Source organism: Martes martes, assembly GCF_963455335.1.
Source record: "Martes martes genome assembly, chromosome: X".
Classification (NCBI taxonomy): Eukaryota; Metazoa; Chordata; class Mammalia; order Carnivora; family Mustelidae; genus Martes; species Martes martes.
The window spans coordinates 25152448-25167374 of record NC_137897.1 but is presented as its reverse complement, the minus strand read 5'-3'; the positions used below and the strand labels follow the sequence as shown (position 1 = coordinate 25167374).

Genomic DNA, 14927 nt, shown 5'->3' with positions numbered 1-14927 from the left:
TCTCTACATCCTTTCCAACACTTGTTATTTCTTGTCTTTTTGATAATAGCCATTCTGACAGGTTTAAGGTGGTATCTCATTGTGATTGGCATTTCCCTAATGACTGAACATCTTTTTTTTTTTAAAGATTTTATCTATTTATTTGACACAGAGAGAGAGAGAGAGAGAGAGAGATCACAAGTAGGCAGAGCAGCAGCAGGCAGAGAGAGAGGGGGAAACAGGCTCCCTGCCGAGCAGGGAGTCCGATGCAGGGCTTGATCCCAGGACCCTGAGACCATGACCCGGGCCGAAGGCAGAGGCTTAACCAACTGAGCCACCCAGGTGCCCCTGAACATCTTTTTCTGTATCAGCCATTTGTATGTCTTCTTTGGAAAAATTTCCATCCAGGTCTTCTCATTTTTTAATCAGATTACTTGAGGGATTTTTTTGGCCTTGAGTTGTTAGATGTTCTTTTTATATTTTGGATATTAGCCCCTTATCAGTTAATATATTTGCAAGTATCTTTTTCCATTCTGTAGGTTGCCTTTTCATTTTGTTGATGCTTTTCTTTGTTGTGTAAAAGCCTTTTATTTTGGTGTAGTTCCAATAGTTTAATTTTGCTTTTGTTTCCCTTGCCTGGGGGACATATCTAGAAAAATGTTGCTAAGCCTGATGTCACCCCGAAATTGCTAGCTGTGTTTTCTTCAAGGAGTTTTGTATTTTCAGGTTTTAGATTTATATCTTCAATCCATTTTGAGTTTATTTTTGTGTATGGTGTAAGAAAGTGGTCCATTTTCGTTGTTTAGCATGTAGCTTGTTCGGTTTTCCCAGCATCATTTATTAAAGAGACTCCTTTCCCCATTGTATACTCTTACCTCCTTTGTCATAGATTAATTGACTAAGCGTGGGTTTATTTCTGTGCCCTCTATTTTGTTTCTTTGATCTATGTGTCTGTTTTTGTGCCAGTAGCATAGTGTTAATTATTACAGCTTTACAGTATGTCCTGATATCTGGGATTGTAATACCTCCAGGTTTGTTCTTTCTCAAGATTGCTTTGGCTTGTCAAGGTGTTTTGTGGTTTCATATAGATTTTAGTATTATTTATTCTAGTTCTGTGAAAAACGCTCTTGGTGTTTCAATAGGGATTACAGTGAATATATAGATTTCTTGGGTATTATGGATATTTAAAAATATTAATTATTCTAATCCATGAGCACGAAGTATCCTTCCATTTGTGTCTCTTCAGTTTCTTTCATTGGGGTTTTATAGTTTTCAGAATACAGGTCTTTCACCTTCTTGGTTAAGTTTATTTGTAGGAATTTTGTTCTCTTTGAAATTGTAAATGGAATTGTTTTAATTTCTGTTTCTACTACATTATTAATGAAGTTGTACAAATGCAACATATTTCTGTATATTAATTTTGTATCCTGCAACTTACTGAGTTCATTGATCAGTTCTAATAATTTTTTGGTGGAGGCTTTAGGGTTTTTTCTATATAGTATCACGTCAACTGCAAATAGGTTTACTTATTCTCTACAACTTTGTGCCCTTTTTTTTTTCTTTTTCTTGTCTGATTACTCTGACTAGGACTTCCAGATCTATGTTGAGCAAAAGCGGTGAGCGTGGACATCCTTGTCTTCTTCCTGATCTTGGAGGAAAAGTTCTCACTTTTTCGTCATTGAGTATGCTGTTAGCTGTGGGTTTTTATATGTGGGTTTTATTGTGTTATGGTATGTTCTCTCTCATTCTACTTTGTTGGGAGTTTTTATCGTGAGTGGTTGTGGTACTCTGTCAAGTGCTTTTTCTGCAACTGTTGAGATAATCATAAGGTTTTTTATCCTTTCGCTTGATTATTTGATGTCTCATTGATTTGTGAGTATTGTACCACCTTTGCATCCCTGGAATAAATCCTACTTGATCTGGGCGCCTGGGTGGCTCAGTGGGTTAAAGCCTCTGCCTTCGGCTCAGGTCATGATCCCAGGTCCTGGGATCGAGCCCCGCATCGGGCTTTCTGCTCAGCAGGGAGCCTGCTTCCTCCTCCTCTCTCTCTCTCTCTCTCTCTGCCTGCCTCTCTGCCTACTTGTGATCTCTGTCTGTCAAATAAATAAATAAAATATTAAAAAAAATCCTACTTGATCACAGTGAATGATTCTTTTAATGTAATAATGAATTGGTGTGCTCATATTTTGTTGAGCATTTTTCATTTCTTTTCATCAGGGATATTGCTCTGTAATTTTCTTTTATTCTAATATCTTTGTCTGGTTTTGGTATCAGGGTAGTGCTGGTCTCATAGAATGATTAGGGAATTTTTCCTTCCTATTTTTTGGAATACTTTGTTCAGGATAGGTATTAACTCTTTAAATAATTGGTAGAATTCACCTGTGAAGCTATGTGGACCTAGACTTTTGCTTTTTGTAAGTTTCTTGATTACTGATTTGGTTTTATTGCTATTATAGTAATCATTCTGTTCAAATATTCTATTTCTTCCTGATTCAGTCTTAGAAAATTGTATGTTTCTAGGAATTTAGCCATATCTTCTAGGTTGTCCATTTTCATGCTGCATAATTTTTGGTAGTAGTCTCTCTCTCTCTCTTTTTTAAGATTTTATTTATTTATTTGACAGACAGAGATCACAAGTTGGCAGAGAGGCAGGCAGAGAGAGGGAGAGGTGGAAGCAGGCTCCCCGCTGAGCAGAGAGCCCGATGTGGGGTTTGATCCCAGGAACCTGGGATATGATCTGGGCTGAAGGCAGAGGTTTTAACCCACTGAGCCACCCAGGTTCCCCTTGGTAGTAGTCTCTTACAGTCCTTTGTGTTTTTGTGGTGTCAGTTTGTTACTTCTCTTTCATTTCTGATTTATTTGAGCTCTCTTTTTTTCTTGATGAATCTGGCTAAAGATTTATCAATTTTATCTTTTTTAAGAACCAGTTCCTCGTTTTATTGATCACTTTTTATTGTATTTGTAGTCTCTATGTCATTTCTTTTTCCTGTAATCTTTACTATTTCCTTCTTCCTACTAGTTTTGGGCCTTGTTTTTTCTAGCTTCCTTAGGAGTAAGGTTAGATTGTTTATCTGACATTTTTCTCATTTCTTGAGGAAGGCCTGTATTGCTATAAATTTCCCTCGTAGAAGTGTTTTTGCTGTATCCCAAAGATTTTGGACCAGCATATTTTCATTTTCATATGTCTCTATGTATTTTTTGATTTCCCATTTGATTTCTTGGTTGACCCATTTTTTTAGTACCATGTTGTTTTAGCCTACATGTATTTGTGTTTTTCCGGAATTTTTTCTTGTAATTGATTTGTAGTTTCATACTGTTTTGGTTGGAAAAGATGGTTGATGTGTTTTCAGTTTTCATTGAGACTTGTTTTGTGGCCTTACATGATCTATTCTGGAGAATGTTCCATGTGCACTTGAAGAGAATGTGTATTCTGTTTTGGGATGGAATGTTCTGTGTATATCTGTTAGGTCCATCTGGTCTAATGTGCTGCTTAAAGCCATTCTTTCCTTTTCATTTTCTGTCTGAATGATCTATCTGTTGTTGTAAGTGGGGTGTTAAAGTTCACTACTATTATTACTGTCTGTTTCTCCCTCTCTGTCTGTTAATAATTGGTTTACGAATTTTGGTTCTTCTATGCTGGGTGCATAGATATGTAAACTTTTATATCTTCTTACTGCATTGTTTCCTTTATTATTTATTTTTTTAAAAGATTTTATTTATTTATTTGACAGAGAGAGAGATCATAAGTAGGCAGAGCAGCAGGCAGAGAGAGAGGAGGAAGGAGGCTCTCTGCTAAGCAGAGAGCCCCATGCGGGGCTCGATCCCAGAACCCTGGGATCATGACCTGAGTTGGAGGCAGAGGCTTAAGCCACTGAGCCACCCAGGTGCCCCTGTTTCCTTTATTATTATGTAGGGCTTTTCTTTGTCTCTTGCTACAGTTTTCATTTTAAAGTCTATTTTGTCTGATACAGGTATTGCTACCCTGGCTCTTGTACATAGTAAGTTTTTGTTTGTTTGTTTTGTTTGTTTTTTTTTAAATAGGCTCCACTCCCAGTGTGGAGCCCAACACGGGGGCCTGAAACCACGGCTTGAGATCAAGACCTGAGCTGAAATGAGAAGGTCAGAGCCTTAACCGACTGAGCCACCCAAGACTGAGCCACCCAAGTCCCGCTATCCTGGCTTTTTTTGTTTGTTTGTTTGTTTTCTCACTTGATTTGTATGATAAATGCTTTTCCATCCCTTCACTTTCAGTCCACATGTGTCTTTAGTTCTGAAGTGAGTGTCTTGTAGACTGGCATATACATGGATCCTGTTTTTTTAATTCATTGACCTGGTATCTTTTTTTTTTTTTTTTTTGATTAAGTAGGCCCCACACCCAACATGAGGTTTGAACTCATGACCCTGAGATCAGGAGTTGCATGCTGTGCAGACCGAGCCAGCCAGGTGCCCCTTACGTTGTATCTTTTTATTGGCGCTTTAGTCCATTTACATTTAAAGTAATTATTGATAGGTATGTACTTATTTCTGCTTTCTTCTTTATGTATATTTATATATATTCATTGGCATTTGTGATCAAGTATTTTTATTTTTTCGTATTTTTGAGTGCTAGGTGATTGACTTTGTGAGTTGGGTTATGGGGAGGGCCTCCCAGTCTTTAGTGAGCAGTTGTAATTCTTTTTTTTTTCTTTTTTTAATTTTTTAAAAATTTTTTAAAAAGATTTTATTTATTTACCTGACAAAGATCACAAGTAGGCAGAGAGGCAGGCAGAGATAGAGGGGGAAGCAGGCTCCCCGCTGAACAGAGAGCCTGATGCGGGGCTTGATCCCAGGACCCTGAGATCATGACCTGAGCTGAAGGCAGAGACTTAACCCACTGAGCCACCCAGGGGCACCTCTTTTTTTTTTTTTTTAAGATTTTATTGATATATTTGACAGAAATAGCAAGTAGGCAGAGAGGCAGGCAGAGAGAGAGAGAGAGGGAGAAGCAGGCTCCCTGCCGAGCAGAGAACCAGATGTGGGACTCGATCCCAGGACCCTGAGATCATGACCTGAGCTGAAGGCAGAGGCCCAACCCACTGAGCCACCCTGGCACCCTGAGCAGTTATAATTCTATTGAGAAGGTATATCAGGTGACAAAGAACCATATACCCTCTTTGCTGTTGGGCTTTGCCGTAGGGGTGTGGTGCTCATTTGGGGTGTGGAAATCTAAAAAATTCCTTTACCAGAGAATATCTTAGACATGGTATGGAGTCATTTAAATTTTAAGACCTATGGCTCTTAAGGAGCCTGAAACCCATTAAATTTTAATGGCTAGTATAAATGGGAAGCTACCAGGACCCCTGATGGTTTGCCAGGGCTGCAATTAAAGTTCCTCTTGCTAGATTTCTGTGAAGACAAAACCTCAGAAAATCTTTGCCCTAACCCTAACTCTCTGCTGTTGATAGATCTCCCTTAGGTACTAAAAGCGACTTAGTGGGAAGGGGAGCAAGGTGACTGATTTACTCAGGTGAACTTCTGTTAGTGTTGATGGAACATCAACCTTATTTACTGAAATTTCAGGTAGTAAAGGTGTACAAACAAATGCTTTCTGTTTCATGACCTTGTATTTATTTGCTGTATAACTTGCTTATGCTCTTTTCTTTAAACCTTTCATAGTTGAAATCTTACCTGTTTGGACTTTCATTTTTTTAGGATAGTGTCTGCAGCCTTTTTTCAAGTTTTTCACCGTGAACTGTTGTGCGTCAAACTGGACAAGTTATCTTAGTTGAAGCTTCATCATTTTGAAAAATTGGAGGTAAGGAGTGTATATCTATATATATATGTCTTTATTTCTGTAGTTATTAGAGCAAAAACCTTTTTTGAAATCTAATCTACATTGCTTTAGCATCGTTGTTTATCTTATCCCCTCACTCCCATCCTTTTTGTTCACTGAAGAGCAAGGATGAAAAAATAAAAGATGTCTAGGTAACTTCAGGTGTCCAGGCCCTAATTCAGGACCTTGAGGAGGTGTGTGTACATTTCATTTTTTTTTTTTAAATTAGAAACCTCACCAGCCGACGGAAAGGGTAACTTAGAATTTGATTTTGAATTAAAGGGGCAAATCCCGCCCAGGTTCCAGACACCCAGTGATTGTGGCTGGAGCTGGGAAAGCTTTGAAGACCTGCCCTCAGGAGTAACTGAGTGTGGTATGTGTGTGTGCTGACCTTCCAGTTCTCTAGTTTTTATTGTAATTTTTCTTAGAGGTCCATGTTCAGTAACTGAGTTGTATAGATGGTAAATCTAGTATTAAAACAAATACGGGTATAATTTTTTAAATGGTATTGTAATATGCTTTTTGCTTTGAGCCATTGATCTGTTTCAAGACTGTATAATAATATCACCTTTGATTTCTATCTAGATAGTTTGTTTTTCCATCTTACACAAACGTTCCCACCCTTTTTTAAAAAAAGGATTTTATTTATTTATTTATTTGACAGACAGAGATCACAAGTAGGCAGAGAGGCAGGCAGAGAGAGAGGAGGAAGCAGGCTCCCTGCTGAGCAGAGAGCCTGATTCGGGACTCGATCCCAGGACCCTGGGATCATGACCTGAGCTGAAGGCAGAGGCTTTAACCCACTGAGCCACCCAGGTGCCCCACGTTCCCACTCTTTTAAAACATCTGTTTCCTGGGACACCTGGGTGGCTCAGTCACTAAGCGTCTGCCTTCGGTGCAGGTCATGATCCCAGAGTTCTGGGATTGAGCCCTACATCGGGCTCCCCGCTGGGTGAGAAGCCTGCTTCTCCTTCTTCTACTGCCCCTGCTTGTGTTCCCTCTCTCACTGTCTTTCTCTGTCAAATAAATAACATCTTTAAAAAAATAAATAAAACATCTGTTTCCTAGTATAATAACACGTGGGTGTGTGTTGTGAATTGAACACTGGACAAGATTTATGAGGCCTGTTTTATAAACTTAGCTTTTTTAGCAAATTTTAAAATCCCTGTGGCCTTCAGTTACCTCCTTGTGTAAAACAAAGGGATTGTACTGAGGTTGGATTCAGGGTTTCTCAGTGTCTTTGGCCTCTGCCTACCAAATGCCATAGCATCCCTCTCTAGCATGACAACTAAAATTGTCTCCAAACATTTCCAGATGTGCCTTTTTGGGCAAAATTATCCCCAGTTGGGAGCCTCTTGGTTACATGATGTGTAGAGTTCCTTCTAATGTTCTATTTCTGTTGTTCTTATTTCAGAGAACCCTGTTCTTTGCAACTTAGCTTAAATGTCATCTCTTCGATGAAGCTTTCATTCATACTCTTTTTCCTTGTCTTATTTTAATTGTTTCTCTATGTGACAGTTTATTATAGGACTTAATCCCACAACTGCCAGTGTGTTTCTTTGAGGGGGCATGGGTCTTGTCTACCTCTAAGCTGTGTGCTCAGATTTTGTTAAATGAATGAACAGTGGGTTTGGGAGGATTGTCAGATTTGTCATTGTTAAATAAATAAGTGGTACTTTGTTCATCTTTCATACCTTTCCAGTAGGAAATACCCATGGTTTGTGATCTTGAATTTCTGAGTTTAGGACACTGATTACTTAAAAAAAAACTTTTTAGAAGGTAGGAACCTCTGGTAGTATGTGAGGGAGCCACACAAAACACATTGAGGCTGCATTTGAGAAATATAAAGTCACAGAAAAATTCATAACAAAGAGTTGTTTCGGCTTTTATGTCCAGATGTTTCTCAACTCCATTTGGTTAATTAGAAAGCTACCCATCTATTAAGATGAAAGTAGAATGGAAAGGTAGTAAATATTCTTTATTACATAACCTATAATACCTCATTCTAAGTCAGTATTTCTTATAACAACCCACAGTAAAAAACAAAACAAAATAAAACAAACCCCAAAAAACACTTACAAATCATGATTTAATACATATCTATACCTCAAATAAATTTTTGAGGTTTATTGTTTAGCATTACTATGTATAAAGCACTCTGATACTTTCTATGGTACTTTTCTTTTTCTAAAATGCTTGTCATCACCCAATAAATTTATTACATAATTCACTAATAGGCCACAACTTACCATTTGAAAAACACTGTTCTAAGTAATCTCTTTAATAAAATGTAGAGATGATCTGCCTTTAGCATGTGTTACCCATCGATTGTCCTATCTTTCTTTTTAAATAATGCCATTTAAGAATTGAGCTAATAAAGGCCTTGGAGTGGGGAGGGACGGCAGGCCAAGAGAGCGGCACCTGGGTCCTGTGCTGAACCTGAGCCTGCCGGACGGGAGGCAGCCCAACCACAGCCTCGACCTTAGACCTGCCAGCATGGCTGGCTGGATCATGTGGACTGAGACCCAGAGCTGGGGTAAGGATGACATCAAGAAAGTGATGGCAAGCATCAAGAAGGTCTGGAGATGGGAGAAGTCCTGGGTGACTGTGGGCGACATTTCCCTTCATATCTTCAAGTGGGTGCTAGTAGTGGACTCCAAGGAGGAAGAGTGACAGAGGGCAGGTGGGGCTGTAGAGGAATCCTAAGGCCTAGAGTGGCAAGGTGGGGCACCAATCTCCGGGGGTGGGGTTGCTCTTTCATCCTGCTGGATTTCCGTGAGAACCATAATCAGTTTCCATTTGGAGGGCTCCCTGCAAAAGGGCACTGATCCCAGCCCTGAGGGCATCTGCCAGCCCAGCTGCCCTTTTGTCACCTCCCAGACTACCAGAAGGGGTCCCAGAGGGTGCTCAGCCCCCATGGCTGGTCTAAAGAGAGCCATCCCGGGAGCATTAACGCAGGCAGCACTGATGAACCCCAGTGCTGACCAGGGAGGATCCTGTTTCAGAACTGCTGGAGGCTGAGGCCTTTGGAGTTAACCCTACCTTTGAGCTAGTGCTGCCTGTCCCCAAGGCAGCCCAGGGTGACACAGAGCACTCAGGGTACCCTCTCACCCTATTCAAGCACTACTGCCCAAATGCCCCTGACCCCTGAGAAGCCGGCCTGCCTGTCCCATCGCCTGAGGAGCTCTTCTGGCCTTTTACAAATAAAGACCCTTTTGTTGAAAAAAAAAAAAAAAGACCTTGAAACACCTTGATTTCCAATTAATGTAAAATCCTGTATTTTGTCATTTTTACTAAGTATTTAGCGTGCACAAGGTACTGTTGGTTTTTGTTCTCAAGATTTACAGTGATAATACCTAGAGGACAATAAAAAGTTAAAAAACATTATTTCAAGTGCTCATAGTGGTAATAAACGCACAACTTTTTGAACATTTAGGAAAGGGAAAAAGCTGTGGTGATTTAGGTCATTGGAAGAAAGTTGACATGAATGTGAGGTGGATTTTGCATTGTCATATCAGAGATTTGAAAAAGCTATTACATATGGTAGAAAACAGCATTCGTGTAGGTGCCCAGGACTTTTGCTCATTTTGGGGGTAATGTTTAAGATAAAGTAATTAAGAAATTAAAAAATTTGGTAAAAATATGGTGAAGTGTGTGTATGTATATACACACACACACACACACACAGTATAAAGTGTGTATAAATACATAGAGCATAAACAGGGTGTGTTAACTCTCCTGTGGTTATAAAATGAGGTTTGGTCAGGAGACTTATATCTCTCTGGTCCCTCTGATCTAAGGCATTATTTGCCTACAAATGATAAAGTTAACATTGTAGTATTAGGGTTACTGGGATGAAGATATGGCAGTCCCCCCCAACTTTATCCACAGGGAATACATTTGAAGATACCCAGTGGATCCCCTAAACTGTAGATAGTACCAAACCCTATATATACTATGGGGTTTTTTTTCCTAAAGATTTTATATATTTATTTGACAGAGACAGTGAGAGAGGGAACACAAGCATGGGGGAGCTGGAGAGGGAGAAGCAGGCTTCCCACTGAGCAGGGAGCTAGTGGGAGTAGCTAGTAGGAGGCTTGATCCCACCACAGCTGGGATCATGACCTGAGCTGAAGGCAGCCACTTAATGACTGAGCCACCCAGCTGCCCCTACTGTGTTTTTTCTGTATGTATATAGATACCTGTGATAAAGTTTGTATATTAGGGACAGAAAAAGATTAATAATAACAAAGAACATTTATGACCATATACCATAATGAAATTATGTGAATGTGGTGTTTCTCTTAAAATAGCTTATTTTTTGTACTCACCCTTCTTATGAGATGACAAAATGCCTAGGTGATGCACAGTGAGATGAATGGCGTAGGCACTGTGATGTAGTGTTAGGCCAGTCTTGACCTTCTGCTGATACGGTGGAAGGTGGGTCATCTGCTGGACTGCAGTTGAATATGGCAACTGAAGTTATAGGAGGCAAAATGACATGTAAGAGGGGACTCTTGTAGTTTCTGAGTCATGGTAACAGAGAATGCTCATTTGTCAAAATAAGCCAGTAAGGCCACTGTTCCTTATATAAATTGCTCTTCATGGAACAGAAATGGGTTATATTATAGTCAGCATTTTAAAAAAAGGCATTTATTCTTTTGGCTGTGCAGTTTAAAGTTTTATACATGCTTGCGGGGCCTGCACTTCATCCTTTCTTCTATAAATAGCTGGGGCCTAGGGATGTTACGTCACAACCACGTGTGCTGCAAAAGCCTTAAGAAAACAAATGGTTATGTATTTCCCCCTTCGGACTGCCTTTGCTGTATTCCTTAGGCTTTGGACCGATGTATTTTCATTCTCATTGGTTTTTCATTGGTTTCCATGAATTGTTGTTCTTTGGTTTCGTGATTGACCCAAACATTCTTGAGCAGGATGGTCTTTAGCTTCCAAGTGTATGAATTTCTTCCAAACTTTTTCTTGTGGTTGAGTTCCAGTTTCAAAGCATTGTGGTCTGAGAATATGCAGGGAATAATCTTAATCTTTTGTTACCGGTTGAGCCCTGATTTTGTGACCCAGATGCCCATGGAGAAAGTTCCATGTGCACTCGAGAAGAATGAGTATTCTGGTGTTTTAGGGTGGAATGTTCTGTGTATATCTATGAGGTCCATCTGGTCCAGTGTGTCATTCAAAGCCCTTGTTTCTTTGTTGATCTTCTGCTTAGATGATCTGTCTGTTGCTGAGAGTGAAGTCTATATATACAATGGAATATTACTCAGCATCAGAAAGGATGAATATACCCAGGTTTTTGCATCAACATGGACAGGACTGGAGGAGATTATGTTGAGTGAAATAAGTCAAGCAGAGAAAGTCAGTTATATGGTTTCACTTATTTGTGGAACATAAGGAATAGCATGGAGGACATTAGGAGAAGGAAGGGAAAAAGGATGAGGGGGAAATTGGAGGGGGAGACAAACCATGAGAGACTATGGACTCTGGCAAACAAACTGAGGGTTTCAGAGGGGAGGGGGTACGGGGATGGGTTAGCCTGGTGGTGGGTATTAAGGAGAGCACGGATTGCATGGAGCACTGGGTGTTAAACACAAAAAGTGAATCATGGAACACTACATCAAAAACTAATGATGTACTATGGTGAATAACATAACAGTAATACAAAAAAATAAATTGCCTGAATGAATGACGATCTAATCTGGCTCAGAAAAAAAAAAAAAGTTACTTAAAAGTAAAACCTGCTTATTATACTTGGAAAAAAAAAACAGTGGGTTATTTTTTTATTTTCCTTTGCTGCTGCTCTCTCCTTGGGATAATGTAGAATTTAATTATTGTAGAAAATATGTGTGACCTAAAAGAAAGGAAGATGATCAGCTTGTGATGCTACTTGGGAAAGAGCCACCTGCCCTAAAAGTGTGGTCTAGCATTCTGTGTGCTATTACTTAAAATCACCAGAAGTCTGAGTTTTTGTCAGGTTTCCATACTGAGTTAGGAAAACTCAGCAAAAAGATAAAAAAAAAAGATAATTAACTCCTCATTTTGTCACATTTCTAGACTACTGAAAAGAAGGTGCTTTTAGAGCCGAAGATGTGAATAAGACTCCTGTGCTGGAGATTCTAGATCATCTTGAGGTAATTTTTTTTAAATTAGATCAATTGTTTTGTACAGTTTTAATTTTATAGAAAAATTGAGAGGATGATACAGAATTCCCATATGCCCCGCACTCAATTTTTTTATTATTAATAGATGACCTTGGTATGGTATATTTGTTACAGTTAATTAACCAGTATTGAAACACTGTTATTAACTAAAGTCCATAGTTCACTCACTTTTCCTTACTTTTTAACTAATGTACTTTTTCTCTTCCAGGATCCCACTGGGATAATGTTTAGTTGTCATGTCTTCTTAGGCTCCTCTTGCTGTGACAATTTCTTGGATTTTCATTGGTTTGATGACATTGTCAGCTGTGAGGAGAACTGATCAGGTATTTTGTAGAATGTCCCTCAACTGGGATTTATCCCATGTTTTTTCATTGTTAGACTTGTGTTCTGCATTTTGGGGAAGAAGACCACAGAGGTAAAGTGCCATTCCTATAGTCTTGTCACATCATGTCAGGAGTACTTACTGTCAACATGATTTATCACTGTTAATGTTGGCTTTGGTCACCTGGCTGAGGTTTATGTCCACTTTCTCCCTTCTCCACTCAAATGTTAGTTTTTAAAAAATTTTCTTTTGTAGTGTGTTGTTTTGGAATAAAGGCACTGTGTAGTTGCCACTTAAGTAGTGGGAAGTTATACCCCATCTCCTTTAGGGTGTTGTACATAAATTATTGGGAATTCTTCTGAATGGAAGATTGTCTTTTCTCCCCCATTTGCTTATTTATTTAGTCATTTCTTTGTATTATTATGGGTTCATGGATTATTATTTTATACTTTGGGTCATAATCCATTACTGCTTTATTGGGTTGCTTAAATTTTTCTAGCCTTGGCCGTTGATGAGCTCTTTTGGTTAGCCTGTGTGTTACTTTAACATGCCCCCATTGTTGTGGGGTGGGGTTCCTTTTGAGCATTTCCTTCCTTTTGAGCACTGTAAGATACTCCAGACTTGTCCTGTGTATCCCCTGTTTTAGTTCTAGAATCAGCCATTTCTTCTCCACAAAGCCCTGGTTCCTTTTATTAAAGAATGCTAATGGTATTAGAAATCAAGATCTGAGTGCTAGGTAGGGTCATTGCTACTTTGGGGTGGTGGTGTTTCTAGGTTCTGTTAGCTGAAATCCCAGGTATACACTATCTGAGTATTTATGCATGTCTATAAATGTTTCTCTGTATCTATTTTTATATACCTATATCAATATTAAGCTAAACATGAGTTTTTACTGATGTCTCCAATGTAATCCATTAAGGCATGGATCATTCTAGCCTCCTCCACTTGCTTATCTGTAACCTCTTGCTTATAACCACTTGCTTATCTGTAACCTCTCCCAATAGTGAAAAACTTGGCTGTCACCGTTCACCATTCATGTACTTAATTGTTCACTCCTACTCCCGTGGGAAACACTTTATCGACTAGAGTACAGTGCTTATGTATATTTCCTTTTGCCTTTACTTTAGTCTTACAGATGCCACTCATTTCCAAAGTTATGTAGGTCAACAACTCCCCCCACCCCGGATGACATTGTTTCATACGTTTGTAATACAGTTAGATTACATCATAACGGTGTCTATTCCTTCCTGGGATCCCCTGACCTACTAAGTGATCTTAAATTTGCATACTTTAAGGTTCACTCTTGGGGCGCTGGGATGGCTCAGTTGGTTAAGCGTCTGACTCTTGATTTCGGTTCAGGTCATGATCTCGGTGGTGAGATTGAGCCCTACATCAGACTCTGGGCTGGGTGTGGAGCCTTCTTAAGATTCTCTCTCTCCCTCTCCCTTGCTCCTCCCTTCCTCAAAAAGAAAAAGGGTTCACTCTTTGTGTTAAAAGTTCTATGGGTTTTGACAAGTACGTGATGTCATGTATTTATTATTAGAGTATTATACAGAAAAATATCACCACCCTTAAAATTGCCTATGCTCCATCTGTGAACCTGCCCCACAAACCCTGGCAACCACTTATCTTTTTTTTTTTTAATAGAAAGAAGTATCTCTTTTTTTTAAAATTTTATTTATTTATTTGACAGACAGAGATTACAAGTAGGCAGAGAGGCAGGCAGAGAGAGAGGGGGAAGCAGGCTCCCCGCTGAGCAGAGAGCCCGATGCGGGGCTTGATCCCAGGACCCTGAGATCATGACCTGAGCCGAAGGCAGAGGCTTAAGCCACTGAGCCACCCAGGCGCCCCAACCACTTATCTTTTTATTGTCTCTCTAATTTTGCTTTTTCCAGAATGTTCTTGAGATATTTTTAAAGTCACTTTATAAAGGAAACCTTTGATTTTTCTAACCTAGATACTATTTTTTCCTGCCACCAACTCAGTATTCCTAAATGAACAAAATATTTCTAATAAGAATGCTTTCCCATTTCTTTTTTCATATGCCACTCTGTAAGGTCGTTTTGCTTTATTTTTTAATAACCTACTTCTTTGGGACACCTAGGTGGTTCATTCAATGGAGGATGTGGCTCCTGATCTTGGGGTCATGAGTTTGAGCCCCCTGTTGGGCATAGAGCTGAATTAAAAACTAATAATTGGGCCACCTGGGTGGCTCGGTTGGGCTTCCGGCTCTTGGTTTCGGCTCAGGTTGTGATCTCCTAGTTCATGGGATCAAGCCCCAGGTCAGGCTCCCCACTGGGCTAGGAGTCTGCTTCAGGATTCTCTCTGTCTGCCCCTCCCCCTGCTGGCTTGAGCTCCCACCCTCCCCCCTTTCTTTCTCTCCAATAAATAATTTTTAAAAAAAATAAGTAAAAAAAACAATAATATCCTGCTTTTTTTGTTACCGTACTCAGAATGGGAGACGATCCCAAGTACCTTTATTTTTATTTTTTGTTGGGGAGGTCAGTGGGGGGTGGCAGGAGTGGCACATATGATGGGTTCTGTAGAGGTGGCAGTGTGCAAGCAGATACTCACTTGGGAGTGGGAGAATGGGTGCTCATTTTAAATTTAAACTGAATATGGGGGTACCTGGGTGGGTCTG

At 39.6% G+C, this 14927-nt stretch overlaps 1 protein-coding gene and 1 pseudogene across 2 annotated transcripts in view; both read left to right on the top strand.

The window, feature by feature from the left end:
- The first annotated feature begins 5670 nt into the window (after positions 1–5670).
- Positions 5671–14927, top strand: part of TAB3 (TGF-beta activated kinase 1 (MAP3K7) binding protein 3) — a 58042-nt gene continuing 48785 nt past the window's right edge. The window contains exons 1-3 of the mRNA XM_080831167.1: positions 5671–5773; positions 11858–11934; positions 12173–12287. The gene's annotated coding sequence lies outside the window, so the exon portion shown is untranslated. The remainder of the gene's footprint in view (positions 5774–11857; positions 11935–12172; positions 12288–14927) is intronic.
- Positions 8288–8942, top strand: LOC308337315 (B-cell CLL/lymphoma 7 protein family member C-like; annotated as a pseudogene). Its single transcript has one exon. The product of its transcript is annotated as a B-cell CLL/lymphoma 7 protein family member C-like (transcript).